The following is a 21257-nucleotide window of genomic DNA, read 5'->3' on the forward strand; positions in this document are numbered from 1 at the left end:
CAACTATTAAATTGCTTAAGTTGTGGGCAGTTTTAAGGAACACGGACTCATTTGTCTCACATGTTTAAACAAATCGTAGAGGATTAGAAATCACTAAATTATTACCGATTCTTTCTAGTCTTCAAAAGATTCTAAGTGTTGCAGCAATCTCTGAATTGTCAATGCCTCTGGATCCTGGAATAAAATAAAATGGATGCCTTGGAAAAACCTGCTATTTGTTCACTCTTATCGTGGTGTTGTATTTAATAGGCTTTTAATTGAATACACATAATGGGGAGAAATCTGTTCTGAAATTTAAATTAATGAAAGCTTTTCAAAGTGGCTTCCAAATAAAAAATTTAGGCTTCTTTTCAGAGGATGGATAAGGATGGGAATTCTAATTACCCACACAATGTAGATTGCTTCATGATTCATCTCTGCAAATCAGCAGTTTGAAATCCTATAGTTAGCATTGGGTGCTCTCCAGTAAGATTTTATGAACATCAGCTTGGTATTTGGCAGAAATACAATGTCAGTTGTCCAGACATCATTTTTCTCAATGAGCACATGTTTATATGTTAAATAATCGCAGAACCAAATCAATTACAGTTTTATTTCCATTGACAGAGGTTAATACCCTGTGAGGTATATTTACATCATCAGAAGGCTAAGCATTGTGAACCTTGGGGGAAAGGAATAATTTTACAAATGGAGATGATAGGCAGGCCAAAGAATTGTTGTTTCTTGAGGATTTGTATGCTGTTTTACCTATTTTTAATTTACCTGAGTTTATGTTTTTGGCTTACTTTGTAAAATAATTCAGTTGGATTAAGACTAACAGTGCTGACAAAGTGAGAGAGTGGCATGGACTTATAAATACTACCAAATGTAAAACAGATAGCTAGTGGGAAGCAGCCGCATAGCACAGGGAGATCAGCTCGGTGCTTTGTGACCACCTAGAGAGGTGGGATAGGGAGGGTGGGAGGGAGACGCAGGAGGGAGGAGATATGGGGATGTATGTATATGTATAGCTGATTCACTTTGTTATAAAGCAGAAACTAACACACCATTGTAAAGCAATTATACTCCAATAAAGATGTTAAAAAAAAAAAAAGACTAACAGTGCTAAAAGGGGCTGTTTGAGTCTGAATCAATACTTGTAACGACCTCTGTATAAACCAGTGCTTAAGAGCTTCTGTGCTCAGGATAACTGTTCTGAACTGGGCAGGCTGTGTATAATTTCATTAGTAACTATGTCCTCGTTCTTACTATTTGCCAGGCACCATGCTGGGTGATACAGATTGTGCATTGCTTTAGCACTCAGAACAGGTTTGATGGGCCCTTCTCTTAAGCATCCTTGAGAAGTGACACCTGCAGAAAGTTTTGCTTAAGTGAGTCATCTTTCATTTGGAAAATGGCTCATTGAATTGTATGATTATTTTTTTCCTCTTCTTCCTGGCTGAGAGTAAGTAGGCTGTTAGAAAGCTGAGGGGAGATTTTTCCACTCTCTAATACTGGAGCCATCATTAAAACTGGGGATCATGCGTGCCTTTCCACACCTTTGTACACTCAAGGAGCACTGACCACATGCTGTTTCAAGTCCTGTACTTACAAAAGGTGGTATGTAGGGTGGAGCCCGTTTCTGCTCTGAGAATTGCAGCTCTTGCATGTTTGCTGGCAAGCTTTTGTTAATTCCCATGCAAGGCAGTGTGACTTGCACAAACAGCTGGGTTTTGCTGCTATCACTTGGAAGTTTATTTCCCCCAGTGTGTATATAAGCCCTACTTTGGGAGAAGATGAAATCAGGTCCTAGAGAATTCTTTCTTTGAGAGTACACTTTGCTAACTCAGACCCACATTCAACAGAAAACACAAATTTATCTGTTCACAATTGTAAATGTATACAATAGTGCTCAATGGACTAAATATTCAAGTAGTAAGCTCTTATTTATTCAAAGCTATAAAAACAGTTCTATAGATTTGATTAAACCGTGCATGGGAAACATTAAATTCAAGTTAAGGCTTTCACAGGCAAAGCTTTGCACAAGTGACCCATCTCTTAGAACCTTCAGGTAGACCTTAGATGCCACCTGTGCCACTGCCACCTCTCCCCTTCACTTTCTTCTTAAATCAGAATGTCTTCTTTTGTCTTATTTTCTCAAAGTGTGTTCTTATTGGGTAGCAAGAAAGAGTAAATATAACAAAGAAAGGGCCAATCCCATAAGCATTACTCATGAGGGAATCTGTATCCTCGATGATGCATTCTATATATTTTGCTTTAAGAAGCATAGTTATTGAGTATGACATTCTGAAGATTTATTTCTTATTCCCTTTGAAGTTAGAAGGGTGAAAACTGCTTTTTTTGGTTATGTTACTTATTTATTAAAGACAATCATTTATAGTTTATAAAAAATATTATACACAAAAATGTCCTGGTAACGGTGATTAAAAGCAGCTACTCCCACAGTCCTTGTGTCCACACCAATATTCAATCTAGATTGGCTTAATCTTGAAGTGTAATTCAGTAAGACCAAAGACCAAACACTTCAGATCCTGGAGAAGATAATAAAATACTCGTAAGCCTTCTGGATCCTTGGATTGATTGACATCAATAAGGGAATCAATTTTTGATGTCATGAAGGAAATGTGTTCATCTCCCATGATGATTTCAAGCTCCCACCGGCGCCCTTAGTCGGGAGGAGGCCACAAAGCATTATCCTCTTTGGGAATTTCAGTGTCATCGATTATTCTCTTCAGTTCCTCCATCACGCTTTTATGTACATAAACCTCTTTTCTGATCATATCAGTTTTGTAATTGTTGTTATTGGCATATCTCGATCCCATTGGGTCAGAACTCAGACTCCAGGAGTTCGAAGCCAAACTCGCCCTTGTGACCCCTGCAGTAATGCAGATAGAAGTCACTCTCCATGGCTCTGAAAACTGCTTTTAATTTCAAGGAAATCTACATTCACTTAGGCTAGCTAATTAGTACTTGCATAGGTAGGTGGTGGTTAGAAGAACCACTTGTGTAGGAATTTTGATGGTGATGCTAGAATAAGGAAACATTAAAGCAGAGTCAGGAACTCAAATACTGCTCAGCCAAACAGGAAAGGAATGTTTTGGTTTTCCTTTCCTTCCCTTCCCTTTCCCCTTTTTGTTCTGTTTTTCAACATCTAGTGAGCTACGTATAAGAAAAGAGCATCCAGGTTTTAAGTGAAATTTTATAATTTTTAACTAATGGTAAATAATTGAAATCAAAAAATTAAAGTAAAACTCTAGGGAAACCACCAAAAAAAATAAATTAAAAAATGATGGCTGGTCAGATAAGGACTCTGAATGCTATGTATGAAATTTGGCCTTAAAACAGTATAGGCTTCTGTCATTATCATCTATCATCATCATCATCGTCATCATTATTATTATTATCATTACTTTAATTTGTATAAAACTTGCTGACGGTAGAATATGAACTGCAGTATCTGGTAAGATCTCCGGTCCTAACATATGGCAGTATAGGTCACACTCCCAATGTCTACTCAAATCTTAATTCTGCATATTGACAAGATGGCGGATCCATGTTAACAATGACTGTCAGTGATGTTAGGATGGACTCTTTCATTTTAAAACCATAAATCTAAGATTGTACCTATTATCATTCCTTCTTATAAACTTTTAAAATTGAGCTAGTCATTTAGTTTGAGAGTGGTGGCAGATGGTGTGATTAAGATGTCTCTGTTTCAGTCCTATTTCAACCACTGATTTACTGGGTAACCTTGGACAAGTTTCTTACCCTTTCTGAGTCTCAGCTCCCTTATTTGTAAAATGGAAAGTTGGCTTCAGATGACCTTTAAGTTTATTTCCAGATCTTAAATATTATAATTTTACAAACTAATTCTTCTAAATTGCCAGTTAGATTGCTTTCTCCACTAACAATTATTTATCTGAAGGAACCAATTTATATTCAGTCTAAAATTATCATTTTATTCCTCTTTTTGAATCCTTTAAAGATAACCATGTTCTCTGTTATATTTGATGCAATGATGCTTTGATAGATATTTTATTTATTCTGAGCCTCTGTTTCCTCCTCCCAAATTGTTTCTGAGGCCAGACACCTGCTGAGGGTTATGTACTATCTCCTGGGAAATCATCCAGAACAAGAATGGAATCAGCGAAGGGCATGGGATGCCAACGGGAATCGAGTTCTGACCCTTTTCCTTTCTGGCAAAAAGAACAGGATTCTTTGACTTCTAGACTAACATAGATCAGGGCTTCGGAAACCAACTAGTCTAGTTTTCAGTGATGCAGGATGGATTGTCATGCCACATCTTCTTGCAGTGGACTACTTCTGAGACAGCTTGTAGCATCTCTGGACAACTATAGCTGTAGCTGTCTCGGTAAAATATATAAATATAACCATTTTAGAAATCTAATGTATATCAACATATGTTTGATAAAATATGAGGAAAATCTGAGGATGGATTGGGAGATTTTGAAAAACATAAAATTCAGAGACCAGTTTTTCATAAAGCATCAATTCCTAGCATCACTGTCAATATGCCTGTTTATCTTGTCTATCTGTGAGATTGAGCCATCGGGAAGTTTTCTTGGTGGGGCTTTCAGTATTAGACATAGTTGCTGCGTTCAACTTCTGCAAAACTGAAACCAGACACTCACTGACAATAGGTGTTATCTGAAGCAATATATTGCTCAGAGAATGGAAATGTCGTATATCTGATTTGGGGGTCTCTTGACTCAACCAGTTAATTATTTTTATTGCCCTATAGGAATTTATACTTGTTGGTGGCAGATGGGACTCCAATTTTAAGCATTTGCCTAATTAGGCATATTACTGAAATAGGTGATTCCAGGTGAGGAGCTTTCAATTACTACAGACTCTTCCAGCTCCCACACTAAATGTGTCCTAACCAAGGAAACTGAAGGAGCCTTGAAAACTGTTTGAAGGATTTGGGAATTATTTGTAATTTACCATGGTGCCTTTGTTGTATGGATTATAACTTTCTGGGCTTACGGGGATTAATTAATAAGACTAAATATGAAAGGCTGCACACTAATGTCATTAACAGGAGCCATAATTACAGAACATAATTGGCAATAATTCTTCAATGGTTATTTGGTAATCAGACTCTTTTGCAGTTAAATGAAAATCAAATAGACATTTTATTCATAGAGATATTAGCAATACAATAATTCATAATCACACTTGTCATTTAACCTTATCGATGCTGCACACTGTGTCAAAGGAGGCCTGTGGTGTGTCCAGGAATAGTTGGGTAGAGTCTTTTTTGCAGGGTCAGGATGGGATGCTGAGTGAAAGTATAGCCTTTAGAGTTAGAGAAACATGGATTCTAGTCTTGGTTGTGTAACTTACTAGTTGTGTGACCTCTGACAACCCACCAACCCCTACCAAGCCTCTGTTTCTTCATCTGTCAGTAAGGGCAATGCCTAGCTGATGATGTTGTTTTTGAAATGAAGTGAAATAATGCTTGTGAAATCTTTACTATCATGTATGGTACATAATAGGTGCAGTTCAAAATAGGAGGTTGCTTGTGGTCATAGCAGAGGGAATGGTGCCCAGCAGAAGCCAGGATACTGTGAATGATACGGAGGAGACAGACTCTTTGGGCTCATAACCCATATGCACCTTCTCCTGGCTGTGAGCCTTGGGAAAATTCCTCAACTGCCGTGTGCTTCAGTTTTCTCTTCTGTAAAATGGTGCTAGTGATTTGTCTACCTGATAGGGTTGTTCATAGGATTAAATGAAAGAATATGTGTAAAGGGATTAGTAGGTTAGCACATAGAAGCATTGGTATTATTACTGTTACTATTACCCATGTGGAAAAGCTTATTCATGACTGATGAAGTAGAGAAAATTACCAAAGAAAATAGAATCTTGACCTGCCTCAAGAAGAGTTATTGAAGTCTGTTAGAATGAGAAGACCAGATGTATTAGGTGTGGTCTCACTGGCTTTGAAGTCGGAATCATACTTGGAATTCCACCATCTAGATTGTCTTGGGAAGAGATGAAATAGACTTGAAAGAGGACCAAGGAAGGGGGTGGAACCCTCAAAACTCCAGCAGACATAATTGATTATCTATGATGTGCCAAAAACAAGAAGAAATAAACAAAAAGGGAGACATCTGTTTCCATCATACATCCACAAAGAAATCTGTAGGAATTGGAGGACCATCCCCCCAGATGTGAACATTCTTGGCTCCCTTCCTGTCCTCCCATTTGCCTGATTCTCCCCACTCCTATCCCAACTGCCCAGAATATACGAAGTAAACTCTAAATGCCAGGAAAGAAATTCTTCGGAAAGACAAAGCTAGAGGTCAAGGACCTGAGTACAAAGTCACTTCTGAGTTGTGGTCATCTTTTTCTGATCCCTGTGCAACCTAGATGACCTATTGTATACCCTCTAGTGCCAGCCTCTGTCTCGCTTAATCTAATAATCTACTCTGAACACAGAGCATGTGAGAGAAGTCTGTGGGTGGGGTTCATTTGTATACTTTAATACACTTCCTGGAATTCGCTCTCCTTGCTTTGAATAGAAGTGTGAGCATTCTCCAGTCACCCTGAATGGGTTAAGGAAGCTAACTGGAGGATTCAGCTGTTCCCCATATCCCCCTCCCTTTTTTTAAAATTCTGCTTTCAACCCACTGCCTTCATCTGTCTTCCCGGACAGGATATTGATCAGCTCTTGAAATGGTCTTTCTCATTTCTGGACACTCTCTCTGCAGATACTGTAGGAGTGGAGGAGAATATGGTCCTGCCCTTGAAATGTAGTTATTTCAGAACTGAGCTTTAAGAGCCTCTGATGAGGCAGATGATGCATAAGCAACCCTCTAGTGGCCAGGGAGGCCCCAGTCAACAACAACAAAAAAGGAAAGTCAGCCCCCAGTCTCTGAGTGGACTGTTTCAAAAGTGCCTTTGTGAACTAGTTGCTTGAAACTCAGACATCATTTGTTCATTGATACAAGGAGCTCACGGAAGTCTCCTTAACCCTTAATGTCCCTGAGGCAGATAGTATTGTACAACAGCCATTGTTAGAACATTGTCACCTGGCATATCAATATATCTATAGCAAAGTCTAATTATAACTTTGGATGCCGAGAAAACATGATGTGGTCGGAAATTGAATGGGACTCCTTTAGGTTCCAGTCACTGCTGGTTACTCTCGTGATCTGAGCAGGGAGGAGGCCGAGCTAGAGGGTCCCATTGGCAGTGAGAGGAGAGGATCCTGTATTCTTGCCTGGGTGTTTCTTAATTATCATCATATTTCCCACCACCGTCTGTTAACCTTTTGGTGAATCAAGACACGATGGGCTATGCCAAGACAGAGAGAGGAAGGCCATGTTCAAGTTAGGTTTGAATTCCTTAATGGAAAGAAAAAAATGAAGGAAAGGAAATGAAAGGAATGGAAGGCATTCAATAGCAATGGCATCTGTAGAGGAAAAAGTTAAGGCAGTTCTTTTCGACTCCCAGAAAGGCAGCTATAAATGTAAAAATATCTATGATTTACTGAGTGCTTACCATGGACCACATACTGTGCTGGCCCTTCACTTGCATTATCTCATTTAATCCTAACAATAACAGTTTCATGTAGATACCACTATCAACTTCATTTTATGGATGAGTGATTAACATAAAATCAACAGCGATTTAAAGGGATTAAGTATCTTGCCCAAAGTTGCAGAGATTGCAAGTGACGGAGCTAGGATGCCATCATGCTGGTTGGATTCTGAAGCCTGTCTAATTAACCATGATGCTACCTGCCTTCCAGCCAGATACTAAAGTGAGGAGTGCCTGCTCATAGATAGATGCCTTTCATTGAGAGGACAGGATGTGATGCAAAAAGCAGTGAATAGAGAAATGTCAAATGATTCAGTCAGAAAATTATGATTTATTTAAAACCCTTTGATTTGAGAAAAACTCCTTTGTATGCTTTTATTGCAATAATTTTTTTTTTCTATGCATTTCTATTAAATTTATATATTACTTTAGTTTTATTCATTCCTTATTAAATTTATTACAAAGCATTTTCTACGGGTTTTGTCCCTACTGTGAATGGAATTAGAAGGTATTCATGTAAGGACACACACCATTACAAAATCAAAATGACAAAGAAACCCAAAACCAAAAGCAAAGTTGTGCCGTCATTCTTGCCAACTCCAGACCTGCCAAACACCACGGCTTTTAACGACCTCTCTAACTTCCACAGTCCTTTCCTTACGGTTACATGATGTGCTTATACTTCTGGGTCTTGATCCATCATCTTTTGACGTCTTTTCTGATCGGGGAGAATGTACACCACTCCATCGTCCTTTCACTCTTCTCTGCCTTGGAAGTGATATCACTGTTCTCAGACCCTCAACTCGTCCCCCCCCCAAACCCCACCCTTCAGCTTAAATTCTATTTTTCATCCTGCCAACCATGAACGTCTCCCATGGCTCCCATATTTGTAACAGGAGGGCTCAGCCTCCCCTGTGTTTCTCCCTGCCTGTCCACCTCCCCTGAAACTTCAGCTTTTCATTTTACATTTCAGAGAAAATATTCTTATTGCAATAATTTTGATAGCAAATTAATTTTGTCCTGCACTATGCCATGCTGTCTTTAACATTCTATGCTAAGCATGTATTTATTTTACAAGAAAAGAACAGCATTTTTTCAGTTTCATAACTATAATCATACCATTATGAATATGTATTCATGATCTAAAGCTCTGTGAAAGGCAATTAATTAAAGAGGTAACACCTCTCTACTTAGATTTTGCTCTAGGGAAGTCATTTAACTAATCTGGACCTCAATTTGTTCACCTATAAAAGTGGGGAAAACAGGTTTACAACGGTCAATAGGAATGTTTAGAAAGTGCTAAGCATAGTGCTTTAGCTTTAATAGATTCTGAAGAAATAATAGCTGTGATTATTAATAATGTTGTCTTCTAGTATTATTATTATTATGGTGTTATTACTGTTACTATAAATAAAATATTTCCTGATATAACATACCAGTTAGTCCTATTTGGAGACGAGCACCTGTGAGAAAGCTCTCCAAGGCCCCTTCTACTCTTATATGCTCTTTATACTGTTTTCTTTCCAGATGGGAGATTTCCTGTTCTTATAAATATTATCCTCCTAGATTCATTATTAAAATGTTATTCTGTTTTAATCAAAACACTGGAAACTAACTATGATAGCATTTATATTATTCTCTTTTCATAAAAAAATAATTTTGTAGCTATTATATAGTCTTCTGACTATAAAGACATAGCTTGTAAGTACTACTTTTTAAATTGTGTGGCTCAGGTCTTGACTGATATTGTACATAAATGTTCTCAAAAGATGTGAAAACAGAAATAACATGTGGAAGAAAAGGCTCAGTGTGGGTGAGAATTCCAACCCCTCACAGTTATGGGTCTATAAAGACTCCAGTTTTGTGTTGATTCTGATTTCAGGGCAATCTTGAGCTAAAATTAGGTCCAAGACTAGTGAGTATATGGTGATTCTGTGAGGGGGAGAAAATTATTTGTTTTTTTCCATTTATCCACATTCTCTCACAGAGGTGTAATTCTCTGAAAATTTGCTATTAAATTCTTTGCTATTGAATAAAATTCAGTATAAAATAGTTATTTCTCACTCTTGTCCTAGGTAGATTTGTATTTAACACCAAAGGGAATTTTAGGGTTTCCTTATCAATAAAGACAAAAGATGCAGAAGATGGAACTGTAGTGAGCTTTTTAAAGATCATGTGACAGTTGAATCAGACAGGGTTCATTTTTTAAATATGTCTGTTATTTGTCGAATTAACTGATATGCAATTTTTTTTTCTTTTTTCATTGGGTTTCTGGAAAAAAACAATTGATGTGGAAAGTACTTAGCATTAAGCCTGCTATGTATTTAATGCTCATTACATGCTCCCCTCTTTCTTCAAACATTCCTCCAACTTTTCTTTCCCATTTCTCAGCTAACATAAACTGCCAGACCAAGAAAGTATCTCATTTGAAATATTTTCTGACAAAAAATGCTGACCAGTTTCCTAGATTCAGTTTGCCTTCCATTAGCAACTCCTTATTAATTCTGTTCATAGAGTATGCACATTTTTAAATTTCAGTGACCTCAAGCACATAGCTCACTAGTTCCTGGAAGGAAACCAGGGCATTTATATTTAAAGTGTATAAATAGCAACAATAGCATGAGGTAGAGACTGACCTAAACTCAAGTTCAAATAGCAAATCACCTCACTAATGCAAAAATAAAAACAAAAAAAAGTTCTGTCATAGAAGACAAAACACACCCTTTTCAAGGGTACTTAAGTGTTCGAACTCTCTATGCCATGTCTTTCTATAATGGAAAAATCGATATTACTTTGGAAATCACCATTGTCCCATATCCCTTTTTTTTCCTGCTACATTTTGAAATGCGCTACAGCAGACTCTAGTGACCTTGAACAAGACCTCGCCACTTGTCCAGTTTAGGCCAACAGCTTATTGGAAGGACCTTGGGTCTGTCTACTGACCTCAGAAAATTAAATTTTCTCACCTTGAGTAAAAAGGTGGAAATAAGTAATGTTTTGGAGAATATTTCCTGAAATTGTTGTCTGCATGACTATGAGTCTAAGACTCTGCCAATGTTATTATTTACTAATAGTAGCAATTGCCATTTATTAAGCACTTATTTAATCTTCTCAAGGGACGTATTAGACAAGTACTATTATTATGCCCTTTTATAGGTTAGAGCACTGAGAATTGGAGATTAAGTAATTTGCCCATGATTACATAGACTTAGGTTTCTAACCCAAACCAAACTACTCAGACTTGCAAAGCCCATGTACTCTTATGTGTGAGTGACAACTTGAGGACAAAAATATATTACATATTATAATATATACACATATATTTTAAATCTCAAACTTAGATTTCTTTCCTTCTGGAACATTTAGCAAAAGGAGGTTAATTATACTTCATTTTCCTATACTCTGGGCAAAAATTGTTAAAATGGGACCAGATAAGTGATAAAATTACCTAAAATTAAAGATGATGGAGCGTCTTTATAGATCACTTATATTTCTTCTCTTTCTCTCTCCCTTTGGCTTTTTGTTTGTGGGTGGTTTATAGTTAGTTGTGATATTTATTTGCATGCAAACACCAACTTGTTAAAACTAAAATCATTTGAATGAATTTTGATGTTGATAAAATATCTCACATCACTTAGGGTCCCAGGTCTCAGAGGTGGCCTCAAGGCATAACTGGGACCAGAACCAGGAAAGGACAGAGGAGACTCCAACCCTGTGTTTCCTGTTCCTGATGGTCAGTGTGTTTGACATGATTAGGGTGAGGGTTGCAGAGTAAATAATCTCAGTGCTGGTAACATTTTCTGGGATTGTTACCACTTTCTTCATTGAGAGTGCCCTGAGGAAAGACAGATAGCATGGAGAAAATGGAGACAGAGTGGCAAGAAAAAGAGGTATCCTGAGGCTTCACAAACTGAGGCACACATTTGCAAAGCCACCAGGTAAACATAGTGTGTCATTACTTTTACATTAAAATAAATGCAATAACATAATGAAATTAAAAATATGTGAATTTTTAAGATAAAATAGAAGATGTAAAATACGTGCCTTTTATACTTTCTATAGGGCACAATGATTCTGGAATTCTGAGATACATTTTTATTTTTTTCTCATATTAGAAGTGTTTGTGGGGAGAAGTGGGGAGGAGAATAGAGAATACAGATGTGTTGAACAGAAAATAAATTTTTAAGTATGGCAGTATCTTAGTCAAGATGAACTTTATAGTTAGACACCAGGTCCTTTTTCGAGGTTGCACTATAAATAACTCTGTTCGTAGGGAAACAGTTACTTGGACACAACCAATAAATGAACATTTATTATTTGGCAGCAGAATTGGTTAAGTCCAGACTGCGGTGTGTTTCTGTCATAAATGGTAACCTGGTTTTGGAGAGACAGCTAAATAAGATAATGAGGATAGTTTTGATCTTTTTTAATTAATATTGATTTTTATGTGTCAGTTTTGTGTAGGCAGGAGATACAATTATGCCCTAAGTGCAGTAAGTCATACCCTTCACAGATTGTGACAGAGAGAAGGAGTATTTTTAGTGGTAGGAGTTAATTTGTGCTGGCATTAATGCATGAAAACGTTGATGATGATGTCTAATTGTTTCCTATGTTACTAGTTCAACTAAAAATAGGGTTCATGAACCAAGCTGTGGGAAGTTATCGATTATGACAGTTTCTTCAAAAGTGAATTGCTTAAAATTATTCTTCTTACTAATCAGTTTTTGATTCCAAAATGAACTTTTATTCCATTTTCCTCCTCTTCTTTCTCCCTCACTCATCTGAGCCTCCTACACTAAGTATTGAAATAGGCATAAAAAGTGAGGAAATTTATAACCTACTTTACTTATGCTAGGAAAGAAATACTGGGGGAAAACTCATTTCAAAAATTCAGTATTAACCATCTTATTGACTGTTTTATATAAATATAAACAGATACAGTCACATAGTCAAACACAAAGAATATCTGTCATTTTCATTAGGTTGATACTCTGCCTATATAATTTCTTTGGAAGTGTGCTGATTTAGTAATGGTTTGGCTTCATCATATTGAGATAGCCTTAAAAAATGTGCAGTTTGTTCCCATTTATGTACTCAGAGACAATTTCCTGGATGCTTACTGTGCCCTCTGCAATATACTGCTCTTTACTAGAGTCTTGAAAAATAAGATTGGCAGGAAGATGTTAAGACTTAGTTTTTATCTGTGTCAGAATATTTCCTCTTCAAGGAAAACAATCACAAATTTATTATGTCACATAACCAGAAATCCAGAAGTCAGATAGTTTGACATCTCTAGATTCTCTTGACCCTGGCCATTATCTCTCTGCCATCTTCAGCATATTGATTGGCTTTCGTCCTTATGTTTGTCTGGTTGTGATTACAAGATGAGTGCAGTAGCTTTACATATGCTCGTACATGCTGCATATATGCTCATATAACTACATCCTAAAATAGACTAGGACTGTGTGTGTGTGTGTGCCTTTCCCACAAGTTCCTAAGCATTTTCCCTCCGGTCTCATTGACTCTTTCCTAAACCAGTCACAGGCATTAGAAGAGAATTACCAAGAATCTCTAGGCTAATCAAGACTCTTGCCCCCAGAGCTAGGCAAAGTTAAGTTTTCCTAGAAGCACTGATCACTTGAATGCCTAACAAAAGTAGAGCAGGAAAATAGGTAGAAAAAGGGTACAGTTTTAAGAGCTACTTAGAGGTAAACACAAATAAATAAGCAAAATTCCAAAACCTTGACTGAGAAATATACACAGCTTCATGAATCATATGTACAGATAAAAAGTGATATGGTAAATGCTGAGGGGCTTGGAGAAATCATCCTATACTGACAACTATGGTTGCATTGCCATTTGACTTTTAGAATCACTGACAATTTTTCAGTATTTGAAGTAACAGTAAAACTAACCAAATTCTACTATGTCTCAAAGACAATAAAAGACACAAGCCTGAATCACCCCACATATTTCCCTGTGAATGTACTAACAAGTTTTTAAGCCTGAGAATACTTTAGCCCCCTTTTCAAATCATAGCCCATTAAACAAGAAACTCACTTAACTTCTGATATTTCACTGTTAAATAATGAAGATGTTAAAATCCCCTCCTGCTGTGTGTATTTACGAAAATGATCATATAAATAAACATTGATTAAAACTTTTCTTACGGAATAGGGAAAGACCAATGAGCTAGAGTAGCCCATAAAAGCTTACTTCATTTAGTAAGGTTTCTGAATAATATAGGTAACCATATTGATTATTGAATTTATCTAACATTTTAATTAGTGTTATGCACACACACACACATACACACACACGTGTGTGTGTGTGTATATATATATATATGTATATATATATATATATATATATATACAAACATATGTACAAACAAATTAGTACAGCTTACACCAAATAGAATTACTGGTTTGTTTAAGTCAAAAGAGATGAATATCAGAAATTTCATATGGTTCAACTGAAGATTTTTAAGCAAGTGGGGTACAAAGAAAGCATTTGGAGACACTAAAGCATTGTTGCACTTTGTGACTAATACACTGTGTTTTCAGCCCCAACAAGGGTATCTTGAGAACAATACTAACTTGTACTTTTTAATTATACAAGAAAGTCTCCTTGATAAAATATCTTCCGTGAACCTAATGTCCTTGGTCTATTTCTACTGTGCTACCAGAAAATCTTTAATAGCAAGCATTTGTAAGAATTTTTGCCATCCACAGATTTACAACATGCAGTGTTATAGGAAATATGAATGCTTGTCATGAATTAGAACTCAGAAATTCAGAGTCCAGGTCTAGCTTCCTTTGCAGGTAGTATTCTACAGACAGTTAGGAATTTTAAATCTAAAATTTAATCTAGTATTTTAAATCTAAATCAAGTCTTAGCACTGATTCAAACCAAGTCTTCTAAAGATAAAGACACTGAAGCCTGGTGACCAAGACAGACCTGGTTATCTGAGGCAGTTCTAACCACCGCCCTCCCCATGCCCTCTTCTCACTATACATCTAGTTGCCTGATATGCAGTCCGGATGCCACCCTTTAACCTCGGGGGCCCTGCTTGTCTTCCCCCATAATGGTTGTGAAGCTTTTATTTCAAGTTTTAATTAGATTTTGTTGTTCGTTCCAGGTATAAACATACTCCTTATTTAATATATCTGAGAGCTTTAGGGCCTTCCTTTAGTGAGTTATGTTTAATACTTGATTATTGAGACATTTCCTTTTTCCCTCCCCAAATTTAAAGCTTTTATCAGGTTGACAATAATAAAAAAAAATTCTGTAAGATTTCAGAAGAGTTGCCAATATCTGCCAGTTTCCACAAAAGAACTTCTGCCTTCTCTGTATACTCTAATGGCTGAGAGTATTGCCATACTTTTCTATTATTGCTTAGAAATCTGAAGTTTCTATACCTTTATTGTACATGGAAAGTAGAGCATCTTGTGTGATATTCTTTCAATTCTGAATAGATTAGATGTTAAACGGCTACATATTGTTTAAAGGCAGGCAGAGAGCTGACATTTGAACCAGAGAATTGCTTTTTTAAATTTGGAATACACACAAAACTCCTAATTCCATCAACCTATGGAGGTCAGTGGCAAATGGGTCAGAGTCACTGTAGAGATGTGATACCATTAATATGAAAATTTGCCCAGTGCATAACCAATATTGAATTTTAAAAAAATTTGGCCCCAAATAGGTTCTTCCTAAAGCCAGCAATTTCACTGAATTAAGCAAGATTTATTCACCTTTTTAAAGTGGACATGATCTAAAACACTGTTCTTGGAAAGGTCGCGCTTACTCTCTGGTTGATATTCTGCAAGCCAAATGCAGCTCTATTTTGTGTTTTTTCATCTGTGCCATTTCAAGCCAGAAGTAGTCCTCAGAAATAGTATTTAGTGTAAAAAGTAATTCTGTAATAAATGTTTTCCAGCACCCACGGTTTCCAAGCTAATTATAATGTCTATCTTTAGGTACGGTTCACCCATGCCCCTTCCTTTTAGAATTTGCATGCTTGGAGAAAATTTGCCTCCCCAAACCTTCCTTAATAACCCTTGTGACTCTGATATTTTGATATTCCTTAGTGTTTCCTTATAAAATTCTTGTACTCTTGATTTTTTATTTTTTAAGATCTTTAAGAGAAAGACTACCTTCCACATGGGATCCTTGTTATAATGTCGTTGGGCTATTGTCAACAGGCTTTTCTATAATGAAATCTTTTGACCATTTTAGAACTGACTTTCATTGAATAACTACATCTTATAGTCAATAGTGTGACCAAAAAAAAAAACAACAAAACCCCAAAATAAGAAAGTATTACCCTTGTATATTGACATGGAAGATAGAACAAGGCTATTCCATAGAGGGCGATCCTCCAAAATTATAAAATAGGTGAGAGTTATTAACATGATAAAAAGGGGTTCATGACTATTTATGAAAATAAACAGTAATCTGAATTAAATGTTACTAAGTTTACATAAGCAGACAATTTAAAGTCATGGACTTTAGAATGAATGCAACCTGGGTTCAAATCCCAGCTCTACCATTTACATTTTATGAGACCCTAGGCAAGTTACTTAACCTTTTAAAATTTTCTCGTATTTAAAATCGGAACAATACCATCGGTCTCATAGAGCAATTGAGATAATTAAATAAAATAACGTGTCTAAAAGAAGGACACTACATAATGATCAAGGGATCAATCCAAGAAGAAGATATAACAATTGTAAAAATTTATGCACCCAACATAGGAGCACCTCAACACAGAAGGCAAATGCTAACAGCCATAAAGCGGAAATCGACAATGACACAATCATAGTAGGGGACTTTAACACCCCACTTTCACCAATGGACAGGTCATCCAAAATGAAAATAAATAAGGAAACACAAGCTTTAAATGATACATTAAACGGGATGGACTTAATTGATATTTATAGGACATTCCATCCAAAAACAACAGGATACACTTTCTTCTCAAGGGCTCATGGAACATTCTCCAGGGTAGATCATATCTTGGGTCACAAATCAAGCCTTGGTAAATTTAAGAAAATTGAAATCATATCAAGTATCTTTTCCAGCCACAACACTATGAAAGATATCAATTACAGGAAAAAAAACTGTAAAAAGTACAAACACATGGAGGCTAAACAGTACACTACTAAATAACCAAGAGATCACTGAAGAAATCAAAGAGGAAATCAAAAACTACCTAGAAACAAATGACAATGAAAACACGATAACCCAAAACCTATGGGATGCAGCAAAAGCAGTTCTAAGAGGGAAGTTTATAGCAATACAATCCTACCTCAAGAAACAAGAAACATCTCAAATAAACAACCTAACCTTACACCTAAAGCAATTACAGAAAGGAGAACAAAAAAACCCCAAAATTAGCAGAAGGAAAGATATCATAAAGATCAATCAGAAGTAAATGAAAAAGAAATGAATGAAATAACAGCAAAGATCAATAAAACTAAAAGCTGGTTCTTTGAGAAGATAAACAAAATAAATAAACCATTAGCCAGACTCATCAAGAAAAAAAGGGAGAAGACTCAAATCAATAGAATTAGAAATGAAAAAGGAGAAGTAACAACTGACACTGCAGAAATACAAAGGATCATGGGAGATTATTACAGGCAACTATATGCCAATAAAATGGACAACCTGAAAGAAATGGACAAATTCTTAGAAAAGCACGATCTTCTGAGACTGAACCAAGAAGAAATAGAAAATATAAGCAGACCAATCACAAGCACTGAAATTGAAACAGTGATTTAAAAATCTTCCAACAAACAAAAGCCCAGGACCAGATGGCCTCACAGTCAAATTCTATCAAATATTTAGAGAAGAGCTAACATCTATCCTTCTCAAACTCTTCCAGAACATAGCAGAGGGAGGAACACTCCCAAACTCATACTACGAGGCCACCATCACCCTGATACCAAAACCTGACAAAGATGTCACAAAAAAAGAAAACTACAGGCCAATATCTGTTTTTGCAATAGATGCAAAAATCCTTGACAAAATACCAGCAAACAGAATCCAGCAGCACATTAAAAGGATCATACACCATGAGCAAGTGGGGTTTTCCTAGGAATGCAAGGATTCTTCAATATATGCAATTCAATCAATCTGATAAACCATGTTAACAAATTGAAGGAGAAAAACCATATGATCGTCTCAATAGATGCAGAAAAAGCTTTTGACAAAATTCAACACCCATTTATTATAAAAACCCTGCAGAAAGTAGGCATAGAGGGAACTTACCTCAACATAATAAAGGCCATATATGACAAACCCACAGCCAACGTTGATCTCAATGGTGAAAAACTGAAACCATTTCCACTAAGATCAGGGACAAGACAAGGGTGCCCACTCTCACCACTGTTATTCAACGTAGTTTTGGAAGTTTTAACGACAGCAATTAGAAAAGAAAAAGAAATAAAAGGAATCCAAATCAGAAAAGAAGAAGTTAAACTGTTGCTGTTTGCAGATGATATGATACTATACATAGCGAATCCTAAAGATGCTACCGGAAAACTACTAGAGCTAATCAATGAATTTGGTAAACTAGCAGGATACAAGATTAATGCACAGAAGTCTCTTACATTCCTATACACTAATGATGAAAAATCTGAAAGAGGAATTAAGGAAACACTCCCATTTACCATTGCAACAAAAAGAATAAAATACCTAGGAATAAACCTACCTAAAGAGACAAAAGACCTGTACTCAGAAAACTATAAGACACTGATGAAAAAAATTAAATACGATACAAACAGATGGAGAGATATACCATGTTCTTGGATTGGAAGAATCAACATTGTGAAAATGACTATACTACCCAAAGCAATCTACAGATTCAATGCAATCCCTATCAAACTACCAATGGCATTTTCCACAGAACTAGAACAAAAAATTTCACAATTTGTATGGAAACACAAAAGACCCCGAATAGCCAAAGCAATCTTGAGAAAAAAAAACGGAGCTGGAGGAATCAGGGTTCCTGACTTCAGACTATACTACAAAGCTACAGTAATCAAGACAGTATGATACTGGCAGAAAAACAGAAATATAGATCAATGAAACAGGATAGAAAGCCCAGAGATGAATCCACGCACATATGGTCACCTTATCTTTGATAAAGGAGGCAAGAATATATAATGGAGAAAAGACAGCCTCTTCAATAAGTGGTGCTGGGAAAACTGGGCAGCTACATGTAAACAAATGAAATTAGAACATTCCCTAACACCGTACACAAAAATAAACTCAAAATGGATTAAAGACCTAAATGTAAGGCCAGATACTATAAAACTCTTAGAGGAAAACATAGACAGAACACTCTATGACATAAATCATAGCAAGATTCTTTTTGACCCACCTCGTAGAGAAATGGAAATAAAAACAAAAATAAAAACAAATGGGACCTAATGAAACTTAAAAGCTTTTGCACAGCAAAGGAAACCATAAACAAGATGAAAAGACAACCCTCAGAATGGGAGAAAATATTTGCAAATGAAGCAACTGACAAAAGATTAATCTCCAAAATATACAAGCAGCTCATGCGGCTCAATATCATAAAAACAAACAACCCAATTCAAAAATGGGCAGAAGACCTAAATAGACATTTCTCCAAAGAAGATACACAGATTGCCAACAAACACATGAAAGGATACTCAAGATCACTAATCACTAGAGAAATGCAAATCAAAACTACAATGAGGTATCACCTCACACCGGTCAGAATGGCGATCATCAAAAAATCTACAAACAATAAATGCTGGAGAGGGTGTGGAGAAAAGGGAACCCTCTTGCACTGTTGGTGGGAATGTAAATTGATACAGCCACAATGGAGAACAGTATGGAGTTTCCTTAAATAACTAAAAATAGAACTACCATACGACCCAGCAATCCCACTACTGGGCATATACCCTGAGAAAACCATAATTCATAAAGAGTCATGTACCACAATGTTCATTGCAGTTCTATTTACAATAGCCAGGACATGGCAAGCAATCTAAATGTCCATCAACAGATGAATGGATAAAGAAGATGTGGCACATATATACAATGGGGTATTACTCAGCCATAAAAAGAAACGAAATTGAATTTTTTGTAGTGAGGTGGATGGACCTAGAGACTGTCATACAGAGTGAAGTAAGTCAGAAAGAGAAAAACAAATACCATATGGTAACACATACATATGGAATTTAAAAAAAATAATAATGGTTCTGAAGAACCTAGGGCCAGGACAGGAATAAAGACGCCGACATAGAGAATGGACTTGAGGTCACGGGGAGGGGGAAGGGTAAGCTGGGACAAAGTGAGTGAGTGGTATGGATATATATACACTACCAAATGTAAAATAGATAGCTAGTGGGAAGCAGCCGCATAGCACAGGGAGATCTGCTTGGTGCTTTGTGTCCACCTAGCAGGGTGGGATAAGGAGGGTGGGAGGGAGACGCAAGAGGGAGGGGATATGGGTATATACATATGCATATAGCTGATTCACTTTGTTATATAGCAGAAACTAACACATCATTGTAAAGCAATTATACTCCAATAAAGATTTTTAAATAATAACGTGTCTAAATGGTACAGTTAAGAGTTCCATAAGTGAGAGTTTCTTATTGGTCTCAAGTCATTATGGTTTTAATAATTTTTAAGCACTGGCCTTTCATGCCATTGTCAGAAAAATGTGTCTTTCCCCACAATGTATCACTGCTTCAGAAATTATGACCAACCCCTCAAATAGTTAATTTTTTATCATTCTTAATTTAAGGTATTACTGCAATGTCTAATTAGTTTTTTGATGAATATTTCCTGGGCATGCAGTAGGTGCCAAGCACCACGGTAAGACCTGAGGGTCTAGTAATGAGCAAAGCCAGACATATAGTTCCTGCCCTCTTTGATATTCTTGTAGGGAGAAAGACACTCACGAGGTAATTCCACAAACAAATCTAAAATTGCAACCACTTCAGCAGTTAGGAAGGAGAGAAACACGGAGTTCTAGGAGTCTCTCCTGGTCAGATTTGGCCTAGTCAAAGGCTCTGAGAAAAATTTTCCAAGAAATCGCATTGTGACTGAATTGGAAGGGTGATTGGATGTGAACCAGGTGAAGAGAGAACAGAAGATGTTCCATGTAGAGAAAAATAGCATGTTCAAAAGTCCTATAGTAGGACAGAGGAGGGAGAATGCAAGTGAAAGGCCATTGTAGCTGGATTAGTACAGGGAGCAGGGAGAGAGAGGTTTGAAATGAGACTGAATTTTGTTTCCAGAACAAGCCAAGTCTTCTAGGTCATTTAAAGTGTTTTGTTTTTATTCTAAAATAGCAAAGAGACACTATTTAAGGTTTTAAGAAGAGTTAATATGATCAGATTTGTTTTCACAGATTAGAGGGTGTTTGGAATGGCTATCTGACAGCCTGTTAGGAAGATGTTGCAATAGTTCCTATTATAATGTCTTGGACTTGGATGGAGGTGGTGAAGATAGAAAGCTGTCAATATATTCAGATACATAGGGGGGCTTCCCTGGTGGCGCAGTGGTTGAGAATCTGCCTGCTGATGCGGGGGACACGGGTTCGAGCCATGGTCTGGGAATATCCCACATGCCGCGGAGCAGCTGGGCCCGTGAGCCACAACTACTGAGCCTGCGCATCTGGAGCCTGTGCTCCGCAACAG

General features: G+C 36.8%; 1 protein-coding gene and 1 pseudogene across 15 annotated transcripts in view; one reads left to right on the forward strand and one right to left on the reverse strand.

The window, feature by feature from the left end:
* NRXN1 (neurexin 1) overlaps positions 1-21257 on the forward strand; it is a 1115884-nt gene that overhangs the window by 280856 nt on the left and 813771 nt on the right. The gene's annotated exons all lie outside the window — the stretch shown is intronic.
* On the reverse strand, positions 2472-2907 carry LOC103021102 (protein mago nashi homolog; annotated as a pseudogene).

The sequence above is a fragment of the Balaenoptera acutorostrata genome, chromosome 12, assembly GCF_949987535.1.
Source record: "Balaenoptera acutorostrata chromosome 12, mBalAcu1.1, whole genome shotgun sequence".
Lineage (NCBI taxonomy): Eukaryota > Metazoa > Chordata > Mammalia > Artiodactyla > Balaenopteridae > Balaenoptera > Balaenoptera acutorostrata.